General features: G+C 35.4%; 1 pseudogene; it reads right to left on the reverse strand.

Moving 5' to 3' along the window:
- The window catches only part of LOC102441289, a 27,015-nt pseudogene extending 20,021 nt beyond the window's left edge, over window positions 1-6,994 (reverse strand).
- Window positions 6,995-9,657: the final 2,663 nt, after the last annotated feature.

The following is a 9,657-nucleotide window of genomic DNA, read 5'->3' on the forward strand; positions in this document are numbered from 1 at the left end:
GTTTTTTTTGGAATGAGTCCTCTTCACATGAGCCTTTTATAAGATTTTATTGTAGATTTCCTCATAATATAGTTTATCTGTTATATGTGTGTAACATCTAAGTAACATTTATAGTGATGTATCTTTTTAATTATATATATATATATAAAAACACCTCTCTCTCTCTCTCTCTCTCACACACACACACACTCACACACACACACACACACACACATATTCTTGGTCTTCTATTTCTCTCCTTCCCTTCCCTTCCCCTCCTTTCTCACTCTCCAGTATATACCAACTTTATTTTTTGTTTCAAAGAACCAAATTTTGGAAATATTGAGCCTCCCCATAGTCTGTAGGTTTGTGACTTATTTTATTAATTTTATCTGTTATCCATATACTTTTATTTTTGTGGTTTTTATTTTTTCTTACTGTAACATTTTAGATGGTGGCTTCCCACTTGCCCAGGGCCAGCCTGAGGCTCAGGTAACCAGGGCCGACCGAGGCTTGTGCTGCTGGCAGTGGCAGCAGTAGAGGTGTGATGGGGGTGTTGCCTTCCCCTTTTTGCTGGGTCGCCTCCTGCCCCTGAGGGCTCCTGGACTGTGAGAGGGGGCAGGCCGGGCTGAGGGATGGCCCCCTCCAGTCCATGAATTTTCATGCATCGGGCCTCTAGTACATATATATATTTATAAATGTATGCATATGTTTGTTTAAGTATATGGATATATTCTAAAGCAGTGGTTCTCAACCTTGGCTGCGCATTAGAATCACCTGGGAATCTTTTTAAACTACTGATTTCTGGGCCTCATCCTCTGGAAATTCTGTTTCTTTGTTATGGGGTGGGGCCACAACATTAGTAACAAAGAAACAGAATTTCCGGAAGATGAGGCCCAGAAATCTGGATTTTAAAAAGATTCCCAGGTGATTCTAATGTGCAGCCAAGGTTGAGAACCACTGTTTTAAAGGATTCAAGTGGCATGAAGCTAGTTCTGTGTTCATCTAAAGTGCCTTGGTTATAGCACGCCTATGACCCCACTCTTTTTTATGTTTGTTTGGTTTTTTTTCCCTAAGGGAAATGGTAATCAGAATTGTAGTAGCTTCCTGGAGTTTCCATAACAAAGTATCACAAACTGGGTGACTTAACAGAAATTTATTGTTTTATGGTTCTGAAATCTAGAAGTCTAAAATCTAGGTGTAAACAGGGTTGTTTCCTTCTGTTTGCTGTAAGGAAGGATCTGTTCCAGGCTTTCCTCTGCAGCTTGTAGATGGCTGTCTTCTCCTTTTATCTTCACATCATCTTCCCTCTTTGCATGTCTGTCTCTGTCCAACATTTTTCCTTTTTATCCAGAAACAGCCATTTTATATCTACTCTGTTTTACTATCTATCTATCTATCTATCTATCTATCTATCTATCTATCTATCTATCAATCTATCATCTATCATCTATCATCTATCTATCTTTCTATCTATTATTTCTTTATTTATTGATCTACTTTGATGACTTCATTTTAACTTGATTATATCTGCAAAGACCCTCATTTATTTTCAAACAACTTCACATTCACAGGTACTGGGGATCAGAACATAAAAACCTTTTGGAGTGACATGATTTAATCCATTACAAAGATTAAGACAGTGAAAATGTGGCTTGAGGCAAAGAAAAAAGGAAAAAGGAGTTCAAGAACAGCTCTAAAAGCCTAAACTTAGCAAGTAGCAGTGCCAGCCTGTGTACTCACTTCCCACATTGCATTGAGTGCACTGACTGACTGTAATTTGTGAAATTTTCTTAATATTTCTCAAATTGATTCTTAGCCTTAGGGGAGTTTAGCCATTTCTGAAATGTGCCATTATTAAATTAAAATAATTTTCATGCAATTATATAAAATTAGTATTAATGTGTAAACTTTGAATTATAAATCAATCTAGGTAGTGAAAGGCCCTATATCGGGGATTAATTATGATTTAATACAATTAAAAATAAGTGTTATTACTTTCATAGATATAATAACAATGCCCATAGATAAAGAAATCACTTTTAATTGATTGTCCAATTGACCTAAATAAAGAGAATGTCCAATTGATCTAAATAAAGAGATAGAAGTTACACATTTGCTTTTGAAAAGAGGCTCAATGGGAAGCTACTTATGAGATTTTTTGTACCAATATATTTAATGAGAAACTCAGAAAAAATATTTTATTTAAATCACAGTGTTAATATTTCTTCTTATTTCTAAATCTGGCCCTCTAGCCCATGATCCTAATAAATCTTTAGGAAATGTGCCTACTGTATACTGAATGTGTAAGGGGATATGACTTTATAGCCCTGGGTGTGCTCACATGTAGACACAATGCCAATAGGGTTAATATTAATTACTGTTTCTTTAAGCTTGGTTGCTGACCCAATTTATATCCCAGGGGATGTTTCCTTCCAGTTAGGTAAGTGGTCAGCTTTCTGGCTCTGAAATACAGGATATTTGGCTTTTTATTTTTTTTTCTTTGCCATATTGCTCTGCTCCACCTTACCATCTGCCACCCTATACCCTACCCTCAAAAAATGTAGCTCCATTAGTTCAGAAAAAAAGAGAAAAGAATTGAGTAAAAAGTGACCTGTTTTTCTCTTGCAAGGTCAGATGTTTAAATCTAATATCTTGGCTGTTAAAAAGAAAAATAATACCCTTTAATGTAATTACAGCAGGCACAGTCCTCTGCTCTAGTTCCATCCATTTCCTCTTTAACAAATGTCAGCATCTTGGCTGAGTATCTGAGTACCTGAGTCATAATTCCCAATGTTTTATTGCAAGTTATCTATAGTCTCTCCCATTTTCAGATCAGATACAAATGATGAATAAGTTTCATGTCATCCTCCTCTTGTAACAGGGCCCCAGAATCTTCAGGACCAAGACTTTGCTTCCTCAATGATGTTGTATATGGGCATATACATTTGGCATGTCAGTCTCATCTGTTACCAGGCTTAGGTCCTTTCCTGTATATTCAAACCTCAAAATAATATTACCTGACCACTTTCTCAGCTAAACTTTGTGCTGATCCTTTTATTCTTTCTTTAAGAAATAGGAACTGCCTGGTCAGCATGGACCTATGAGCCAGGAGATCACAGTTCAATTCCCGGTCAGGGCACGTGCCCAGGTTGTGGGTTTGATCCCCAGTATGGGGCGTGCAGGAGGCAGCCGACTGATGATTCTCTCTCATCATTGATGTTTCCATCTCTCTCTTCCTCTCCCTTCCTCCCTGTAATCAATAAAAAAATATATATGTAAGAGAAAATAAACTGGAGCTAACAGTAGATATGGGCAAGTATGAAAAGCAATGTTCCACAAAATCTGAAAATTCTTGAGAGTATTGGAGCATATAGGAGTAATTATTTACTCATACAACAGCAGATATTGTGCTGAGCATCTACTGTTTCCAAAACATCACGTGGGATACAGGAAGGCATAAAGCATAGTCCTTTTCCTCAAAGAATTATAAATGAGTAGTGGAGTCCATGGGACATAAACTAATATAGCATAAGGCAGAATGCAGTAAATACTGTAATTCACATCCAAAGAATGCTCTGTAGAAAGGTAGAGGAAATAATAATGCATTCTGATTATAGGAGTGGCTTCTAAAGTGTGATATATTTGACTTGAGTTTAAAAGATAAGTAGGATTTTCATAATTGATAAAGAGTCCACCAGGCTGATGCTGTCATCCTAGGAATGAACATGTGGAAGTTTTTAAGACATATGATGAAAAACAAGTAATCTGATGAGGAACTGTGCATCAAAATATGCTTTTTAGTACTTTCAGAATATTGTCTTTCTTTCTGGAACTTTTATTGTGTTTTCTTGGGCCAATTACATAGCATTCATATGGTACTATTTCTGTATTCTAAAACTCCTCAATTTGATATACACATAGTACTTCTTCATTGGTAAATATGGATGATAATTTATAACTTACAAGAGTTTGAGGAAGATCAAATGAGAAGGCTTTGGTCTCACTAAACTTGCTTCTTTCATTTTTTTCAGTATTTAATTATGTATTTTGTTTTATTTTTGTCTCTCCTAATGAATCATAAATTCAATGAGGAACTGTATTTGTCTTGTTCATAACTTTACCTCAGCATGCAGCACAATATCTAATGTGATACATGTGCTTAGTATTTTTGAATGAATAACAAATAAAGAAGGTATGGACTTAATATTCCTATAGATACATGATATGACTAGTCTTAATGTTACATTATATCCTTGAACCTTTTCTTATTTGTGACTTTGTGAATCAATTCCATGATCTTGGCCTCAACTAGTATTACTCCATATATCCAACATTTCTTATTAAAAGTGAAATATGCTGCCAAAATTTGCTGTTGCCCAAAATTTTGAGAAATAAATATTAGTACTAGCAAAAGCCTTTAGTATCTTCTAGTATAATCCCAACTTTTTACAATGGAGGAAATTAAATATCATAGAGGGAAAGGGATTTGATGAATTTTGACAACTGAATAACAAAGCCATGGCTGAAAGCCCTGGGCCCTTCATTCAAGACCACTCCTTATTCTAGAACAGCCGTGGCAAACTATGGCCCGCGGGCCGGGATCCGGCCAGTTTGAAATGAATAAAAACTAAAAAAAAAAAAAGACCGTACCTTTTTATGTAATGATGTTTACTTTGAATTTATATTAGTTCACACAAACACTCCATCCATGCTTTTGTTCCGGCCCTCCGGTCCAGTTTAAGAACCCATTGTGGCCCTCGAGTCAAAAAGTTTGCCCACCCCTGTTCTAGAACATACTAGTAATGTTGAATTTTCCAACTTTTATCAAACTAAGCCAGAATGCTTAATATGTGTTACTTAATATGTTTACCTCAGAGGCCGTAGTTTAAAGGATATAGGTTAGCAAATCATCTTCAATTAGTATCCAAACCATGATCTACTCTTTCACCATTTCATTGATTCAATTGATTAGATGACTCAATCAGAGATATAATTATTAGGGGTATTCCACAGACAGTAAATAGCTTTCCTTATGAAGTGGTCTGTTAGGGATTTCCATAAAAATGGTCTAATATAACAGTTTTATTAACCAGAAATGCAAGAATGACACACTCTAGAGTGACAGACAGCTATTTATTGCCCAAAACTACCCTCCAGGAGTGCCAAAGGTATCTGAGTCTGCTAAGGAATATAGCTGAAATTAGGCCATTGTCTTTCCTTTGAAAATTAATACCAAATAAGTAGATAATTTAAAAAAAGCCAAAAAATAGTATTGAATATAAAAGTATAGCTTATTTGAAGAAATGTTATTCAGATTGTAGTATCATTATCATTGTTACTATCACAACTTATTGATAATTTATTATACACTATGAACTGTTATGATTCTTTTTTGTGTGTTTTCTAATTTAATTTTCACAATAGTCCTATAATGTTAGTATTTTTATCCTATTTTTCAAATGAGGATACCAAGGCATACATAGGTTCAGTAAATTTTCCAAATTCATACAGCTAATAAATGGTAATAGATATTTTAACCTACTCCATTTGGTTCTTGAACTCTATCATATTTTGTTATATTGGGATAGAATATGGGTAAAATGGAGCCAGTTTTGAGAAATCCTTAAAGGCCTAGCTGAATGAAGATTTGGAATAAAAAATATAGAAGGCTCTGTAGATTCTTGATCTGGGTTGTTCATGCTTAAATGAAAATATTATAATTAATTTGATAAGCAAATGCAAGGTAGAATGAGCAAAGCCATGAAGCAGGGAGAACCAGTGTGAAGAGAGCTGAAGATAGAGAAGTGGCAATATCATCAGACGGCAAAGTTCGTGTTCTAAGACACACTAGAAAGAATTGACAGGGCCGGGTGATTAATGGAGCGTGGGAAGGAGAAAATTGAGAAAAAAAACTAAAGATGACTCACAAGGTTCAATACTCAGAAGCAAGAATGGCAAGCTGGAGAAGTGAGCATCTTGGTTAAAAAGTGAGACTGGAGAATGGGCATTGATTTTGAATTGTTCAATTGACCGAAAACCACGATTCACGTAATGCCCATTTGTGTTATTAACATTTTGACTTGTCAGGGCCTGCTATGTTTTGGAGCCTATTTTGGAGCAAAAATGAAAAACAAGGCCCTGCATATTTTGAGGCAGCAAAAAATTGTGTCTGTACAGTATACTAGAGGCTATTACCTCTTGGCCAGCTGGATGGGCTAGGTGGGCCAAGAAGGATGTTGCCTAATTGTCTTTTAGTCACCAAATCCCCCCTTACGAGTGTGCTAGGTTTTCTAGTATTTATGTGCCTTCCAACATTCAAGAAACTTTGGACTCTGTCTGGTTTATACTTATATGGATGGAGCACCCCAAACACGCAAAGATCAAACACACATAGAAGCCTGGAGACAGTACAGAGGAGAACAGACATGATGTTCCCCAGAGAAACTAAAGGTTACAAAAGCGATAAAAGGTTATGCCTGGAGAAATAGTGATGAATACCAGTATACCTAATAGAAGGTCGGAGAATGAAGCCAAATGAGTATGTACATAGGAGAAAAAACAGAAGGTCAGAAGAAAATAGGATCAAGAGTAAGTCATAAGCAGTTCAGGACCAAAGCTGCATTAAAAATGCAAATGCTTGTTCTCTGGGAGTCTGTTTCTGTTTTGTTTGTTAGTTTACTTTACTCATTAGATTCCATATATGAATTAAATCATATGGTACTTGTCTTTCTCTAACTGGCTTATTTCACTTAGCATAATGCTCTCCAAGTCTATCCATTTTGTCATGAAGGATAAGAGCCAAAGCTATATTCCAGGTCTCCTGTTTTTTTTCTTGTTTGTTTGTTTTTTTTTTTATCAAGTGTTTTGCCTACCTTTGCACACTGTTTTTCCTTTTAAAGTCAAATAAGCCAGTTACAGTGTAGGGAGTTTTTCTTATCCCTGAACTTCTGTAGGTTTTCAAGCCATTCTTGATAATCAATTTATTAATAGTATCAAATGTGATAAAAGTCATGTCTGCTTTAACAATTAAGGAACATATTCAGTTCTGTCATAAGCTTTACATATGCAACAGTTATTTGAATAGTGAAGCATAAAATCTACCAGTTTACAAACAATAAAGTTGACATAATATGTTTAATGTCAACAGAAGAGCTATTGTCTTTTTCATTTAATTTATGCTGCCTAACATTAAATGGTATTTGTAGTCTTCATTATCTCAAAACATACTGTTAAATGACCAAAAAAGAATTATTTTCAGATATTGTTTATGATGAATCTGTGTGTTCTGTTTATAACATCAAAAAATAAGACTATGCGTTAATGGTTGCACTAGTGGCTTGGGAAAAGTTGATTAAAAAACAAAATACAGGATAAAAAAGCTATTCCTATTCCAGTAATAGTATATATTAATATATATTTATCACAAAGCATGTACAATTACTTGAAAGAGCATTATATATCTAAGAGAATTTAATTCAACTTAATGATTTTAGAAATGTGTATGTGTTTAAAATAACTTCACAATCTACAGAGGGAGTTTTTTGCTCCATGGGTTTGGAAGTATGGTGTGTGTGTGTGAGAGTGTGTGTGTGTATGTGTGTGTAAAGATAACTATGTAAAATGTTTGTATAACAATGAGTGGCTGGTATTGAGGATATGTATGATTTTATGGACTTCTTTACACTTTCTTGTATTTGCAATTTTTAATAATATAATCATGTATTGCATTCATTGTTTCCAAACATGAACACATCCTCTTTTAAAATAAGTGTATTTATTCTTATTTGTCATTTCAACTGCTCTTCAGAGATACTTAGAATCTAGATGCCTGTTTGAAAGATACTGGAAAAGTATTTTTGACTCGTTGCCAAATCACTTCTTTTATATTCTCCTCTAGTTTCTCCTTTTCCTATTTCTACAAAATTTCTAAAATAAACACGTCATCAAGATCTGAGTTCTAGTCATGGATATACTTGGACAATGGCTGACTGACTTCCAATATAACTACTTGATTCTGAAATGCCTTGTTCATTTAATAACACCTTACATAACTCCTCTGTTATGAGATAAATTTTGTCCCTGAAAAGATATTGTGTACTGTCCCAGTATCTCAGAATGTGACTTTATTTTGAATAGTGTTATTGCAGATGTAATTAGTTAAAACATGGTCATACTGGAGGAAGGGAGGTCCATAATCCAATAGGAATTTTGTCCTTATAAGAAGACAGCCATGAAAAGGATGTCAACAAGATGGGAGTTTCTAGAGAAACAGGTATAGTAGCTGGGGGAAGAGAGTATATGGAAGACAGTGGCAATGATAATCTTTTTGATGCTAGCTTCCTAGTTACATTTACATGTTTATACACCTATACTTATACACCTTCATATCTTCTAATAAGGGGCTTGACTTCTACTTTGTTATCCAAACCAGTGGCTGAGTTTCTTTAAGGTCTTGACAGCCTGTGAGGGTCTTCTCTTATTGATATTGAAAATGTTTTAATATAAAATATCGTAGAAAGTAAAAGAGGAAAACCAGTAGGACCAAACCTTAAAGGCCTAGGAAATGCCCAATAGTAAAATATATCATAATTGACGAATTACACTGACCAATGAAAATCACATCACCTCCCATGGGAAAAGCTATGAAAGAGGTAGAGGAAAAGGTGGAAGTACAGTGTAGTAAGTAGTTCTTTTCCCATGGGAAGAAGTGAAAATTCCTTCTCCTAAATATGTCTTTCCAAGTATCCAGAAACCAATAATTTCCATTACATATATAAGCTACTCGATTTTTTATTTTGTCTATCTGACATAATTAGGTAAACAAATAGTTTAGCTTTCTTGTGCATAATGACTGAATCCTATATTTTCTTTTTTGTTTTTTTTTGTTGTTGTTGTTGTTAATCCTCACCCAAGGATATTTTTCCATTGATTTTAGGGATAGTGGAAAAGAGAGGGAAAGAGAGAGAAACATCGATGTGAGAGAAACAGGACTGGTTGCCTCCTGCATACACCCAGACCAAGGCCCCGGGCCAGGGAGGAGCCTGCAACCAAGGTATGTGCCCTTGACTGGAATCAAACCGGGGACCCTTTGGTCTGCAGGCCAATGCTCTATCCACTGAGAAAAACTGGCTAGGGCTAAATCCTGTGTTTTCTAATATTCTACTAAGTGTTTTCCATAAGCAAAATATGAGTGGGGGTGGTTAAAATGTGAACACTTTGGAAAGATTGTTCTTTCTGTGACATTATTATTTACTTAGTAGTATAACAAGAATAATTCATATGTAGGGAGATGGCAGGAAGTCACTATGGCTCTCATGTAGGCCATCCCTTCATTTTACAGAAAGAAAGGTAAGTCCATTGTGTCTTCCACCCAACCTAGGTGACTAGGCAGGCACCAATTCAAGTCAGCCATTTGGCCTTCAAGGTTTCATTAGGGCAGGAGATCCTGTACAAAGTTGTCTAATTCAAAAACACAGTAAGGATAATCTGAGAAGAGTCCTTGAGGGAAAGTTCAGAATACACAAAGTGACCCAGTTACAAACAGCAAGATTAGAGGTGCTGAAGCAGAATTATAAGGAAAAGCATGCCTAGTTTTAGAAGTTTCTCTCATCTTTTTTTCCCCATTTATAGCTGGATAAGAAATACAGCTGGACTGACTGACTAATGCAGCTCATA

Source organism: Myotis lucifugus, unplaced genomic scaffold (assembly GCF_000147115.1).
Source record: "Myotis lucifugus unplaced genomic scaffold, Myoluc2.0 scaffold_40, whole genome shotgun sequence".
Classification (NCBI taxonomy): domain Eukaryota; kingdom Metazoa; phylum Chordata; class Mammalia; order Chiroptera; family Vespertilionidae; genus Myotis; species Myotis lucifugus.